At 38.6% G+C, this 14,344-nt stretch overlaps 1 long non-coding RNA gene across 1 annotated transcript in view; it reads left to right on the top strand.

Moving 5' to 3' along the window:
- LOC129481795 (uncharacterized) overlaps window positions 1–14,007 on the top strand; it is a 33,902-nt gene extending 19,895 nt beyond the window's left edge. The window contains exon 4 of the long non-coding RNA XR_008657510.2: window positions 13,962–14,007. This is a non-coding gene — a long non-coding RNA (uncharacterized lncRNA). The remainder of the gene's footprint in view (window positions 1–13,961) is intronic.
- The last annotated feature ends 337 nt before the right edge of the window (window positions 14,008–14,344 follow it).

Here is a 14,344-nt window from a genome sequence, read left to right as displayed (position 1 = left end):
GGGCTCAATGCACTCAGAATATTAATAACATGTTTTCTTTGCTCTGCCCCTCTGTCTGTTAAGAGTTATTTGCCAAATTGGGGATCACGTGCCTTTGCCATTTGTCTTGCTTATGTGTTTTAAGATTTCTTGATCCACAGCACTACAAAGAGAAAACAAGTTCACTTTTGGTGTGAATGAGAATTATATTTATAATTTTCTAAATTATATTAACTAAATAGTCTAACAGTACAAGTTTGAATGGGAGAAAAATGCAGTTACACTGCTGGAATTCTAATCAAGAGACTTTCTTGAGATATACAAGAAAAAAAGAGTGGAGTAAGAAAGCAGTTTTGTTATGTATATGGTGAGCCCACCTTACCTCTGATTTGTGCAGAAAATGCTGACAGTGATAGAGCATTATGACAGAGGAAGGAAATATAGTTAGCAAATTTTCTTTGATTCAATATGCAGTCTTAACAACCCTGAACAGAGTATTGAATGTTGGTCATCAAACTCAAAGCTCTGAAAAGATATAAAACTACCTGAGGGATCCTTGCCCCCAAATGTTTCGTCCATGGTGGAGTCTTTGTTTCATTAAGGGGCCAAGGAATGAGGCAAAGCTGTCAAGAGGACATAAAGATTACCCCCAATTGCTAAGAGCAGATGGTGGCTAATGGCAAGTGTTTTTAACAGAGCTTTATTGTTCCAGGTTGAGGCATTAATACATCTCTGTGGGGTTTTTCTGGTATTATTTATTTATTTTTTATTTTAAAAAGTCACTGTAAAATGACCGTGTGACATACATTGTAATTTTTGTTTGCACTGGACTTCCATGTTGTATTAATATTTGTCTCTCATTTTCCTGATGTGGGGATGGCATTTGGGATCCAACCAAAAGCAGGTCTGTATTATTTTGAGCTTTCACATTAAAAAGGAAAGCATTGATTCTTCCAAATTGGAGCAAAGACTTTTCCCCCTTTCCTGAGCAATTGCAAGAGCTTTGAAATAATAGTAAATATAGCCTGTTTCCACATGCTAAATGGGTTTGACATGACTCAATGCAAATAGTCCCAAACTTGTTTGTGCCAGCTACAACTGTTTAGTAGCCTCAGAAGAAAAGAAATCTTCTTAACACTTTTATTTCTCTAACAAAGCAACTTCAGTCACTGCAGATTTAGATCTGATTTCTGAGTGATTATCTTTTTGTTTGATTTCTAAATCCCAAGTATTTTTTTGGACTCCATCTAGTCCTGACTAAAGCACAGGGCAGTTGATTAATGCCAACACAAAAGAACACTGAAAACAGAGAATCTGAAGCCCATTTTATACTTTCTTTGCCATCAGAGTCCATCCAGTTACTGATAGAGGAAAATTATGACCGGTGAGAAACTAGCCTTCCCCCCATCCCCCTTGCTCTTTCCAGGGATCCAGGGAGTCTTTCAAACGCAGAAGCCCAGCTGTAGATGTGACCAGTGGAAGTTAGGTAACAACAGCCCGGTTAGGTAGCATTGTGTTTCCTGAATGGCTGGAAATAATTCCTGGGCACAGTCTGAAACACATTTTTAGGCTCTAGAATATTCCTTCTCCATCCCTCATGCCCCATATCAAGACATGTCTTTGTCTCTTTGTAAAACTAAATGCAGTAAACTTGAGATAAAGGATCCAACTAGCAAACAGCCTTCTCTGGCTGTTATTGGATTGCTTGGAGAGAGCAGTAGGAAGGAAGGGTGGGTATCTACTGACCTTGGGGTATTTTTTCCATGTTGGCAACAAATTTCAGAGCGAGGTGCTCCTAGAAAAGATATTCTGGAGCAAGCCCTTCAGTCTCAAACAGACATCTCCCCTGCTGCATTGGAATTCATTGGAATTCAGACCAGCCCCCCAAAACTAGCCTCAGTGTGTCCACGACAGCTTCGCAGTTGGAAGCCTGAGATCTACGGCCACCAACTGTTTCCAGCTTTAAAGAGAAAATAACAAACAAGCAAACACAACAGAAAGAAAGATCAGGTTCCTTATTTGGCAGTTATCAGCTGCTTAGACTTGTTGTATTCACTCAGGAAAAGTTGTAGAAAAATCTCCCTCCCTTTTAAAATTATAAAGCAAACAGCTCAACCTCTTAGACTCCAATATTGCCGTGGGGTAAAGGTGCCAAATTAACACATTTTTCATATCCCACCCTCCTCCCTGCAGCGCCAAGTGTCTTGGACTGCGTTTGTACCTGGAGAGAAAAGGGAAAAAAAAAAAAATCAGGGAATTTTGTACTTTTGATGCAGGCAGGAACCCTATTACTAATGAAACCACAGCAGCTTCTTTTTTTTGAGCATGAGATCACCAACTAGTGGGAACTTGGTACCTCCAACAGAGTTAGAAGGTCCCGTTGAAATGGGTAATAGAATTTTGCACCTCAAATAAAATCCTAGAAATAGCAGCAGCCTTCTCATTTCCTCTTTACCACTTTTTTCCCTACCTAGCCTGTCTGGGAAGAGTGAAGATATCTTAAATCCTTTCTGCCGTTGGCCTTCAAATCTTACAAGGTCCAGTTGAGCAGTGATTAAGCCAAGACCCTCAATGATTGCTATTGTATCAATTAGGATGACTTGGGCTGTAAAAGGCAAAAAAAAAAAAAAAAAAAAAAAATCTTACCTTATCTGGCTTAAACAGTAAGGGCATTTGTGATCTTATATAACAAGAGTCCTAGCATCAGGTGGCACTAGGATGGCTCAGTAAAACAACTCAAGGATGTCGGGATCTTTGTTCATTCTTTTTGCCACTATACCAAACTCAATATATTTGCCTTGACAAGCTCCTCAAACTTGCAAGATGACATCTACAACTAGAAATCTTTGGGGTTTCAAAGACATTATTCTGGTGAGATTGTCTTTCTTTCAATAATTATTTTCTTTGAAATTCTTAGAAAAGCAATATGTTCCTTTTTTCCCTAGTAAATAACTCCAATTACCCTGTATGGATGGGGGCCTCCAAGTTATTCTAAACTAGCACATGTGGACCTTGCCCAGCACAGAGACTTTTCTTCAGTATTAAGGACCAAAGACTGGAATTCACTTCTTCTCTAGGTGATCACCTTTTCCTGAACCTAGAACATTTCTGGATGGGGCACACATGTTGACCCAGCCGGAATGAGCCACAGCCCATTCTCATAGAGATAGGAGAAAAAATAAACCTGGAGCTGGAGGGCTGATCAATATCACTGTTTGTAATAAACAAATCCCATACCTTATATAGCCCATGCCAAATTCAATGATTTTTCTCAACTACTGAGGCCATAAGGAAGAATTTCTTGTATCTGTTTCATTAAACAATAATTATATTTTCTAATGTAAAGGATAACTATAGAAATAATTTATAGAATCATAAATCACAGTGTCTGTTATTTGGCAAACCCATGTGTTCCATCATCTCAAATCATTCAGAACTTGCTATATTTTATAGACTTTATAGGCTGTGTTGCTGCAGGGCTGGGCAGGCTGGTCAAAACTTGTTGTGCGAGGAGTTCAGGTTTGGGAAAGATGGTAGATGAAGATAATGTGACACTTCTCCGTCTACAAAGACTTAGAAAATGCTTCAAAATGTAATAAAATGAAATGTTTAAATGCAGAATGAACTCACAAGCAAGAAGAGGAACACCCAAGCTGTCTGAAATAAAGGAAGAACTAAAACAAGAGTCATAAACACATGAGCGAATGGGTTAGGAGGGCCAGAGTGTGGCGAGGTGGGGACCATTTTAATATTATGTGCCAGGATAGGAGATAGAGTCTTTAAACCAAGGGTAAGGACAGTGGGAACCAAGCCTCTGGATTAAAGCTGGGTATCTCCAAGGGTTGTAGCCTCAGTGGAAAGGAAGACGAGAAGTCCTAAATGACTTGAGATGAACACATGGATTTGCCAAGTAACAGACACTGTGAGTCACCATTTCTATAAATTATTTCTAAAGTTATGCTGTACACTAGACTTGCAGATGTTACTGTGATAAGGGGTGTGATATAGAAACTTGTCTGTCTCTGCCTGAGATTTGGGTAGGAATGCAATTTTTCCCGGAGGAAAAAAAATAAAAAGCAGAATAGTGCTAAGGTGGTCAATCGTCTTGGTTTGCCCAGGACTGTCCCAGTTTTAAGTCTGGAAGTCTTGGATCCTGGAAACTCCCTCAGTTCTAGGCAAAGCAGTAGAGTTGGTCACTGTTCCTGTTGCTTGTATTATCTGGAGTCCAAATGCACACTACCATTTCCAGGAACTCCCCATACCAAGAAGCTGGTGATACCTCTATGGTACTTGGCAGAAGAAAATGCAGATCTTCTCAGGTCTCACAGGCCAAGCCATAGGGATTCCTGGCATGAGGTGGAGCATGGGGATAAAGTGTCTATTAAAGATGAGCCAAGAATGAAAATAATAAGTACACAAGGCAATAATCCATCACATCACAACAACCTGGAATGACAGGACAAGAATGTGGAATAGAGTATAGAGTGAAAATATTAAAAATTACTAAAGATGTATGTGTGTGTGCATGTGTGCACCCTGAGAAAAGCACTAGGCACAAAGTGAAAGCACAGGTAGGTTTGCAAAGAAATCAATATGGTTATATATTTGTTATTTTCTCCTTATAAGTCTATTTTTTGGTGTATTTTGATGCTAAGTTGAAATTACAAATTAGTAATTGTTATATTTATCACTGATAATATTCCCTTTCCACAGTCCAAAGTCTCATCTGAGACAAAGCAAGTCTCTTCCACCTATGAGCCTGTAAAATCAAAAGCAAGTTAGTTACTTCCTAGATACTGGAGATTACTAGATACCCAATGGGATACAGACATTGGGTAAATACAGCCATTCCATATGAGAGAAATTGGCCAAAACAAAGGGGCTACAGACCCCATGCAAGTCCTAAATCCAGGGTGGGGGACAGTCAAAGCTCCAAAATGATCTCCTTTGGCTCCATGTCTCACATCCAGGTCACACTGATGCAAGAGGTGGACTCCCACGGTCTTGGGCAGCTCCACCCCTGTGGCTTTGCAGTGTAAAGCCTCACTCCTGGCTGCTTTCATAGGCTAGCATTGAGTGTGGCTTTTCCAGCCTCACAGTACAAGCTGCCAGTGGATCTACCATTCTGGGGTCTGGAGGATGGTGACCATTTTCTCACAGCTCCACTAGGCAGTGTCCCAGTGGGGACTCTGTGTGGCGGCTTCAACCCCACATTTCCCTCTGTACTGCCCTAGCAGAGGTTCTCCATAAGGGCCCCACTCCTGCAGTAAACTTCTGCCTGGGTATCCAGGCATTTCTATAATCCTCTGAAACCTAGGAGGAGGTTCCCAAATCTTAATTCTTGACTTCTGTGCACCCATGGACTCAACACCCATGGAAGCTGCCAAGGCTTGGGGCTTGCACCCTCTGAAGTCATGGTTTGAGCTATACCTTGGCCCCTTTTAGCCTTGACTAGAGCAGTTGGGACACAGGGCAAGTCCCTAGGTTGCACACAGCAAGGGGGCCCTGGGCCAGGCCCAATAAACCATTTATTCCTCCTAGGCCTCTAGGCCTGTGATGGGAGGAAAAAAGTCTCTAACATGCTCTGGGGACATTTTCCCCATTGTCTTGGTGATGAAGAGTTGGTTCTTTGTTATTTATGAAAATTTCTGTAGCCAGCTTGAATTTCTCCTTAGAAAATAGGATTTTCTTTTCTATCACATTGTCAAGCTGCAAATTTTCTGAACTTTTATGCTGTTTCCCTTTGAAAACTGAATGTTTTTAACAGCATCCAAGTCACATTTTGAATGCTTTGCTGCTTAGAAATTTCTTCCACCAGATACCCTAAATCATCTCCCTCACATTCAAAGTTCCACAAATATCTAGGGTAGGGGCAAAACGCCACCAGTCTCTGCTAAACATAGCAAGAATTGCCTTTACTCCAGTTCCCAACAAGTTCCTCATCTCCATATGAGACCACCTCAGCCTGGATTTCATTGTCCATATCATTATCAGCATTGTGGTCAAAGCCATTCAACAATTCTCTAGGAAGTTCCAAACTTTCCCCACATTTTCCTGTTTTCTTCTGAGCCCTCCAAACTGTTGCAATCTCTGTCTGTTACCCAGTTCCAAAGTCGCTTCCACATATTCAGGTAGCTTTACAGCAGTGCCCCACTCCCAGTACCAATTTACTGTATTAGTCCATTCTCACACTGCTGATAAAGACATACTCGAGACTGGGTAATTTATTAAAAAAAAAAGAGAGAGATTTAACAGACTTATAGTTCCATGTGTCTGGGGAGGCCTCACAATCATGACAGAAGGCAAAAGTCACATCTTACATGGTGGCAAGCACGAGAGAATGAAAACCAAGCAAAACGTGCTTCCCCTTATAAAACCATCAGATCTCATGAGACTTATTCACTACCATTAGAAGAGTTATGGGAGAAACTATCCCCATGATTCAATTATCTCTCACTGGGTCCCTCCCACAACACATGGGAATTATGGGAGCTACAATTCAAGATAAGATATGGGTGGGGACACAGCCAAACCGTATCAGTCAGTGTGTAAGTCTGAGCCCTCTAGCTCTCCAAGATGACTTTAAAAATCTAAAATAATTGTGGTTTTTGAGAGAAAAGTTTGAGGAAACTGGGAGAGACTGGAAGAGTCATCAGATCTCTATGCAAATCTGACCCTGAGGGAAGGAGAGAAGAAGGGAGGGAGGAGGAAGTTTGGGTAGAAGCATCTTAGACTGAGGTACAGCCTAAAAGATGCTTGACCAGGCCATTAGAGAGTACTGGAGCCAGAGGACTCTGTCAGAGGAGTCCCATGTCTCCCAGGAACTGGCCTGCTGAAGGAGCCCTGCCACATGGAATCATTGGTTGAAAGCAGCCTATGGGAAGCATGAATTCAGAGCACAGCAGCTGGCGCCCTTGGTTTACTATGCTACCTCCACTTGAAGATCCAAAAGACATGTACTCATGACAGTCACAGTTGGCAATGGACTAGTATTTTTTTAAATTTTCCTCTACTTTTAATTTTTTATTACCTGTGGAGGGCATCATTTGTAAATAATTTATAGCTGAAGTTTTAAATTTCCAGTCTGAGGATCTCTAACTTTTAACTGGTGAATTTAGTTCATTTACAACAATTATGATTACTGATATATTTGACTCTCTTTCTTTTATAATATTTGTTCTTTTCATTTACCATATACTTTTCTTTGCCTCTTTTTCTCCTTAACTGCATCTTAATGATTATTTGTAGAGTTTGTGAAATGGATTTGGTAGTAAAATAGTAAACATATTAACATGTAAAAAGACAGTATATGATTATAGGCTGAGTGCGGTGGCTCACTCCAGTAATCCCAGCAATTTGGAAGGCAGAGGCAAGTGGATCACCCGAGGTCAGGAGGTTGAGACCAGCCTGGCCAACATGGCAAAACCCCGTCTACACTAAAAACACAAAAATTAGCCAGGTGTGGTGGCACACTCCTGTAATCCCAGCTACTTGGAAGGCTGAGACACAAGAATCTGTTGAACTTGGGAGGTGGAGGTTCCAGTGAGCCAAGATCGCACCACTGCACTCCAACCTGGGCAACAGAGTGGACTCCATCTCAAAAAAAAACAAAGACAGTATATGATTATAAAGATGCCAATTTGATAAACTATATTTTTGTTATCTTCTTTTTTCTTTGTACTCATTTTGAAGTTATATATTCCATTTCTATTGTTTAAAATAGTTACCCTTTGAATTTTAGAGTGTGTACTTATCTCAGCAAAGTTCAAAATTGATCATTTTTTTCCAAATTAATCTAGAAATGTAATATAATTACCATAAAACTGGCAGACTTTTTCACAGAACTTAACAAATGTACTTTAACACTTGTGATGTGATTCTAAAATACTGTATATATGGAATAGCAAAAAGAATAAATAGCCTAGGCTGGGCATGGTGGCTCACGTCTGTAATCCCAGCACTTTGGGAGGCCAAGGCGGGCAGATCACTTGAGGTCAGGAGTTTGAGGCCAGCCTGGCCAATATAGTGAAACCCCGTCTCTACTAAAAATACAAAAGTCATTTGGGTGTGGTAGTGCGCACTTGTAGTCCCAGCTACTCAGGAAGCTGGGGCAGGAGAATCGCTTGAACCTGGGAGGCAGAGGTTGCAGTGAGCCGAGATTGCACCATTGCACTCCAGCCTGGGAGTCGCAGTGAGACTCCGTCTCAAAAAAAAAAAAAATTGCCTAAAAATTTTTGAAGATGAAGAAGAAAGAGAAAGGAAAGAAGTGATTTATCCTCTCAGAAACAAGATTTGCTATAAAGCTGAAGTAAATAATGTGGTATTGGCAAAGCAACAGACAAACAGTAGAATAGAGAGCGCAGAAATGATCTCTCCTCCTTCATCTCTCCTCCTTCTTTTTCTTTCTTGCTTCCTTCTTTCTTTTCTTTCTTTCTTTCCTTTTCTTTCTTTCTTTCTCTCTTTTCTTTTTTCCTTCCTTCCTTCCTTTTTCCTTCCTTCCCTCCTTCTTACTTTCTTGCTTACACACACACACACACACACACGCATGCACACACTATTAGTGTATGACCAAAGTGGCATTTCAAGATAATGAGGAAATAATAGTCTATTTAATATACGATGCTAGGACAATTAGGTACCTAAATAGATAACTTTATAGAAAAAGGTGAAATTAGATTTTTAATTAATTCTATAAAAACACAAACATACACAATTTTAAAAGAAAACTCAAATGTGAAAAAAGCAAAACTTAGCATTTCAGAAAAAAAATACAGAAGACTTACATTATAAGACTGTCATAAGAAAGAATTTTTAAATAAGATACAAAATATGTAAGTTGTAAAAGAAAACTGATAAATTTTACATTAAAAATTAAAACCAATGTATGATTTTTAAAAAGTCTTCTTTAAAGTTGGGGAAAAACATTTTAGGCCAGGAGAAGGTATTTGCAATCTATTTTTAATAAACGTGAAAGTAATATCTATAAGGGATGTTACAAATTACTAAAGGTTGGTGCAAAAGTAATTGCAATTTTTGCCATTACTTTTAACGAGAAAAACTATAACCCAGTAGAAAACAGATGATAACTTTGAAATTCTGCAATTCGCTGCGAAGGAAATGCGAATGACCAAAAAACATATAAGAATGTGCTCAACTAAACTAATATCCAGAGAAATGCATATTAAATAGACAAATGAAACACCACTTCACACGCATCACATTGGCAAAATCATCAGATAACGCTGAGTTTTAGAAAAATGTGAGGAAATGAGAAGTGTATATTGTGCTGCTAGATATGAAATATGTTTACAGCAATGTTGGCAAACAGTTTGGCAGTTATTAGAAGGATTCAAGATGTGCTTACCCTCCACCCGTAGAAGTCTTCCTTTGGAAACTCCCTGTGTATGCACAAGGAGCACATATAAAGACACCACTACAGCACTACAAACCAAAGACTAAAAGAATAAGCCACCAGCTCGTCCAAGAAAAGAGATAAATAAAAGTAGGCTTATTCATACAATGGAGCACCATATAGCAGTTAGAGTAAATTAGAGTGAGTTAGAGCTAAATGCTTCAAAAACTAATGCATGTCCTAGGTATACAACAAAAAGAAACGAAAACATCTGTCCACACGATAACATGTACATAAATGTTTACAGCAGCATTATTCCTAATAACCAAAAAATGGAAATAACCCATATGGTCATCAACTGATCAATGGATAAACAAATTGTGGTATATCTATATGATGGAATATTACAACATAGACAGACCTTAAAAGCATATGCTTAATGAAAGAAGCCAGTCACATAAAAATACATATTATTAGATTCCATTTATGTAAAATTTCCAGAATAGGCAAATCTACGAAAACAGAAAGTAGATTAATGGTTGCTTTTCATTGCGGAGGGGCAGATAGTGAGAAGTGATAGCTAAAGGATATCGAGTTTCTTTTTAAGGTGGTTGAAATATTACAAAATTGACTGTGGTGATGATTTCAATTATCTGTGAATATAATAAAACCCAGCAAAATTGTTTTGTATTTTAAATGGATGAATTGTGTGTTATGTGAATTACATACCACTAAAGTTGTTACAAAAAAGGTGTAGACTAGTATAATATTTAGGTAAGTAAGTAAAGAAAAGTAGATATTGTTTGGGGATACACATACACATAGTAAAACTTCAAAATATGCATTGCAGTGACACCCATGAGATTCAGGGTGGAAGCTGCCTTTGCAGAGGGAAGCTGGGGAATAAATGGGAGGGCACAGTGCTTCTTTTAAAATGCATATCACAAGAAATATAGCACAATGCTAACATAAGTTTACTCTTAATAATTCATACATAGATACTATTGTATAATTTTCTGGGTTGGATATTCTTCATAACTTTTTAAATTTAAAACCAAAATATTCTTGTAAGCCTGTTAAATTAATTAAAATGCAACTTTAACCTTCAAGGATGAAATAAAATATTTCATTTCCTTGCTCTGATCTTATAGACAATAAATCCATCCTCTTTTTCTTTCTTGGGCTGTTTTACAGTTGTAGAGGGTGATCTCAGGAGATATGTGTTTGAGTTCACAAAGTGAGTTTTGCATGAATCACATGCCTTTCAAAGGAAAGCAGTATAATTCCAGCAGCAGGTAACCACAAAATGATGCTTTTTGTCTGTTTAGAACAGATATTTTTATCCCTTTAAGAATGATATAAATTAAATAATTCTTCCCCATAATAGCATGGTAGCACATTTTACTTTCAGCTTGTAAATGGGTCACATTGGTTTGTTTTTCCAAAATGTAGGTTATTGGATGGCAATGGTGGTGGTAAGAGGAAAACATGCATTTCGGACTTTTTTGAGAACTGAAATAGAGTTGGGAGTCTCTTTACATTCAATCCGTAAAGACAACAACTTGTTGGTTGTGAAAAACGTAAATATTTTGTAGTTCAACTAAATCCAAGTTTGAAATGTGAAAGCCACATAAAAATCATTATTGTGCTCTTATCTCAGGAAGGACCGCTTTTATTGCCAACTGTAAAATAGATTCAGCTACTCTAGTCCTTCTGAAATGGCATATTAAACTGGTATCTGCAATGATCTGAGGATATCATGAATTCAGCTAAGTAAATGATATAAATCTATGTTGTATAACAAAAGAAAATTAATTGCAAAATGTATATCATCCTGGGATTACTTTTGTCAGAAAATAATAGGAATGGCTGGGTAGATCTTGTTTGAGGAAGTATTTATGGCCAATCCCTGGAGTGTCTGAAATCACTGATATAAGATGCTGGCAAAATCCACTATGCTTACTGGCTTAGCTGACCATCACACCCAGGAGGAAAGATTTTTATGGAGAAAAGTCTTTTAAATATGTGGCTGACTGCTAATAGATGGAACCAATTACCCAAGAAATTAAAATGAATAGATGGTTAGTCATCACTGCTTGGATTACTGTAATAGCCTGTTTGTGACTAGGTCTCCTTCCTGCATAGACAATGATATCCCCTCTGAGGATGAATCCCAAGTTCTACAGATAATTAATAACTCATAATTTCTTTCACTGGAAATTACAATTGGTGGACCCTTCTGTGCCTCTGTAATCCACCAAGATAGTGGTTTATAAGGAGCTTTAGCATTCCCTGTACATATCCCTTGAATCAACCAGAATGAAGTCTACTCTTTTTTCTTGGACCACTTTCAAAAGAAGTTTTCAAATCGTCAGCTTGGTGGTAAAATTAATCGGATGGGTTTCTAAAACAGCCTAAAACATTTGATCAAGTATATTTGGAGCTAATGTTTGAATCACATAAACATTCCCCAGATCAACTAATTAGTGCAGCAGTCCCAAGAGCCTGAATAATTAGTTTCAGATGCAAACAACTTTTACTCGTAATATATAGAAGTATTGGATTCATTTGTGCTTTTATAATTGACACGAAATTCATGTTATGTCAATGAAAATGCTGAAAGGAATGACATTTTCTCATGTACGTGAGAAGTTTCTGAAAATGTTCTCTAGATTAACAACTTGAAAAGTAGGATCTGATATCCCTTTAAAATAACTATTAGTAAACTAGTTAGCTAAAATTCAAATATTATTTAGACCATCTTTTTCCAAAATGTATTCCAGATCACGCAAGTGAAGCTGAAATTTTTTTTTTCAGGAAGGAGCACACTCTGGCCTTGTTTTGGAGATTTCTAATATGTATTAGCACATTAAGGACTCTGAGAAGTCCTGCAGCAAAGAAAACCCTAGCTCAGCATTGTCTGTATTTACTTAATTTGTGAATCTTATTTTTGCCTAACACTTATTCCAAACATTGCACATTGGAAAACACCAACAGGGACTGATCTATCCCCTTATGGATAAAGGCCCAAAGAGTTTAAAGTACTTACCCAAGATCACATGAGCACTAAGTTGAAGAGTGAGAGGACAGGCTCCCAATTCAGGGATCCATCCTGGGATGATCTAATAAAGGCAGAGATTGTCCAAATAATGCCCCCAATTTGTATGAACTTTTTTTTAAATAGTAAAACAACAACAACAAAATCCAGTGAGTTAGGAATCATGAGGAAATCCAAGAAACCAAGAAACCTAAGAATATTTAAGCACTGTCTTCCTTCTGGTTTAGAAATAGCTTGATAATGGGTAGGAGAAATTGGGTAGAAAACGACACTGTATAGCAAATAATATCATCTCGCTTTGATTTGAAGCAAACCAAAGATCTCTCCCTCCTCCCCTCTACTCTCTCATCATCCGTATTCACACTGCAGCTCCAAGCCCAGCTCTCCAATGATATAATTTTTTTGACCTAAAAGAGTGGGCTCAGATCACAGAAACAGTGAGGGGAAAACTGAAACCTTGATAACACAGAGGACCAAGACTGGCACTGGTTCTCTTATTTACATCATACTTCTAATTATATATCAGTACTTGTTGTGGGAGACCCTCAGGAAAATCCCCTTCTGTGCCTGAGACCCTCTGACTTCACTGTGTAACCATTTTTCCTTCCCGCCAGAAGCAGATGGAATTAATAGACTGTGACAATTGTCTATTGTTCTAAACGAGTTACACCATGATCTGTTTGCCTCTTTCCCAGAAGATGGACGACAAAATGCGACAAGAAATGAGAATGTGTAATGTCTGAGGTTTTCCTATTAAAAGTCCCTCTTTGTTCAGAAGTCATACTAGCTCGATTTTCTGTGTTCTATTAGATAATATAAAAATCTTGCCCCTCAGTGTCCCTGATGAAATTAGAGAATCATGATGGGGTGTCCTCAAGGTCTCACAGTTTCCTGCCTTGAGGAAGCATATTACAGAAGTCAGAATGAACGTCTCCTCCCTTGGAAAGGAATTTCTTCAGGACTAAAGACACCCCGCTATAGGGCAGGACACCCCATTTGTCATCTGCCCTCTACTGAGAGAGCAAAGCCATCCAGGGCTCAGGATCATTCAGATAATTGAAGAGCCCACCTTCAGAGGGAGGGCTAGAAGCCATGCGGGTAATATCTGACATTTTAAACTTAATCTTTGATAGTCTAGTTAATTAATTTCTCTGAAATCTCTACCTCGTTTTAGATAACCTATGCACAAAAGGAAAGTCACCCCCAATTCACGCAGTTTCTAAGTCAGTATGATTACACTTTTCAGTGATTTGTTGTATAGTTCATGCTTCTGTGTTAATAAGTAGTGATTTTTTAATAGGGAAAAGTCTAGCTTGTGGATGTCTGCTAAGATCAATTATTAATGCTTGTGTACCTATTGCACTCATAAAACACCTGCCTAGAGCTCCAGAAGGAACTCAGGAAGGTGGAATAAGATAATATTTATTTAGCATCTACTGTGCCAGGCCTTCCATATACTCTTACTGAATTTAATTTCAATCCAACTTCAGAAAAGTAGCCTTCATTGCTATCACTATTACAGATGCTAAACCTGAGAATGAGAAAGCATGCTTTATTCTATTCACTCTGCAGTTATTACTTATCTGAAGGAGGAAGAGGAGAAATTAGAGAAGCAGTGAGGCTAATATCATCTCCTCCATTGCTCTTCAGAGTATGGCACACACGGCATCACCTAGACACTTGCTGGAAATGCTGATTCTCGGGTGCTCCTGGAACTACTGTGCTCGAATCTGTGTTCCAACAAAATTAAACAAAATACCAGGTGATTCGTGTGCACTTTAAAGTCTGAGAAGCAGTGTCTATACAATTAAAACTTGTCCCAGAGGAAAGGAAAGGGACAGGAAGAAGACAGTCTGTATGGGAAAGACAGAGAGAGATAGAGTTTAGAGACACAGAACAAAGGAGAGCTTGTAGGCCATTGCGTTGAGTTGGGAGACTGAGAGGGAGGTTGGGAA

Source organism: Symphalangus syndactylus, chromosome 5, assembly GCF_028878055.3.
Source record: "Symphalangus syndactylus isolate Jambi chromosome 5, NHGRI_mSymSyn1-v2.1_pri, whole genome shotgun sequence".
NCBI lineage: Eukaryota > Metazoa > Chordata > Mammalia > Primates > Hylobatidae > Symphalangus > Symphalangus syndactylus.
This window is presented reverse-complemented; position numbering and strand designations above follow the sequence as displayed.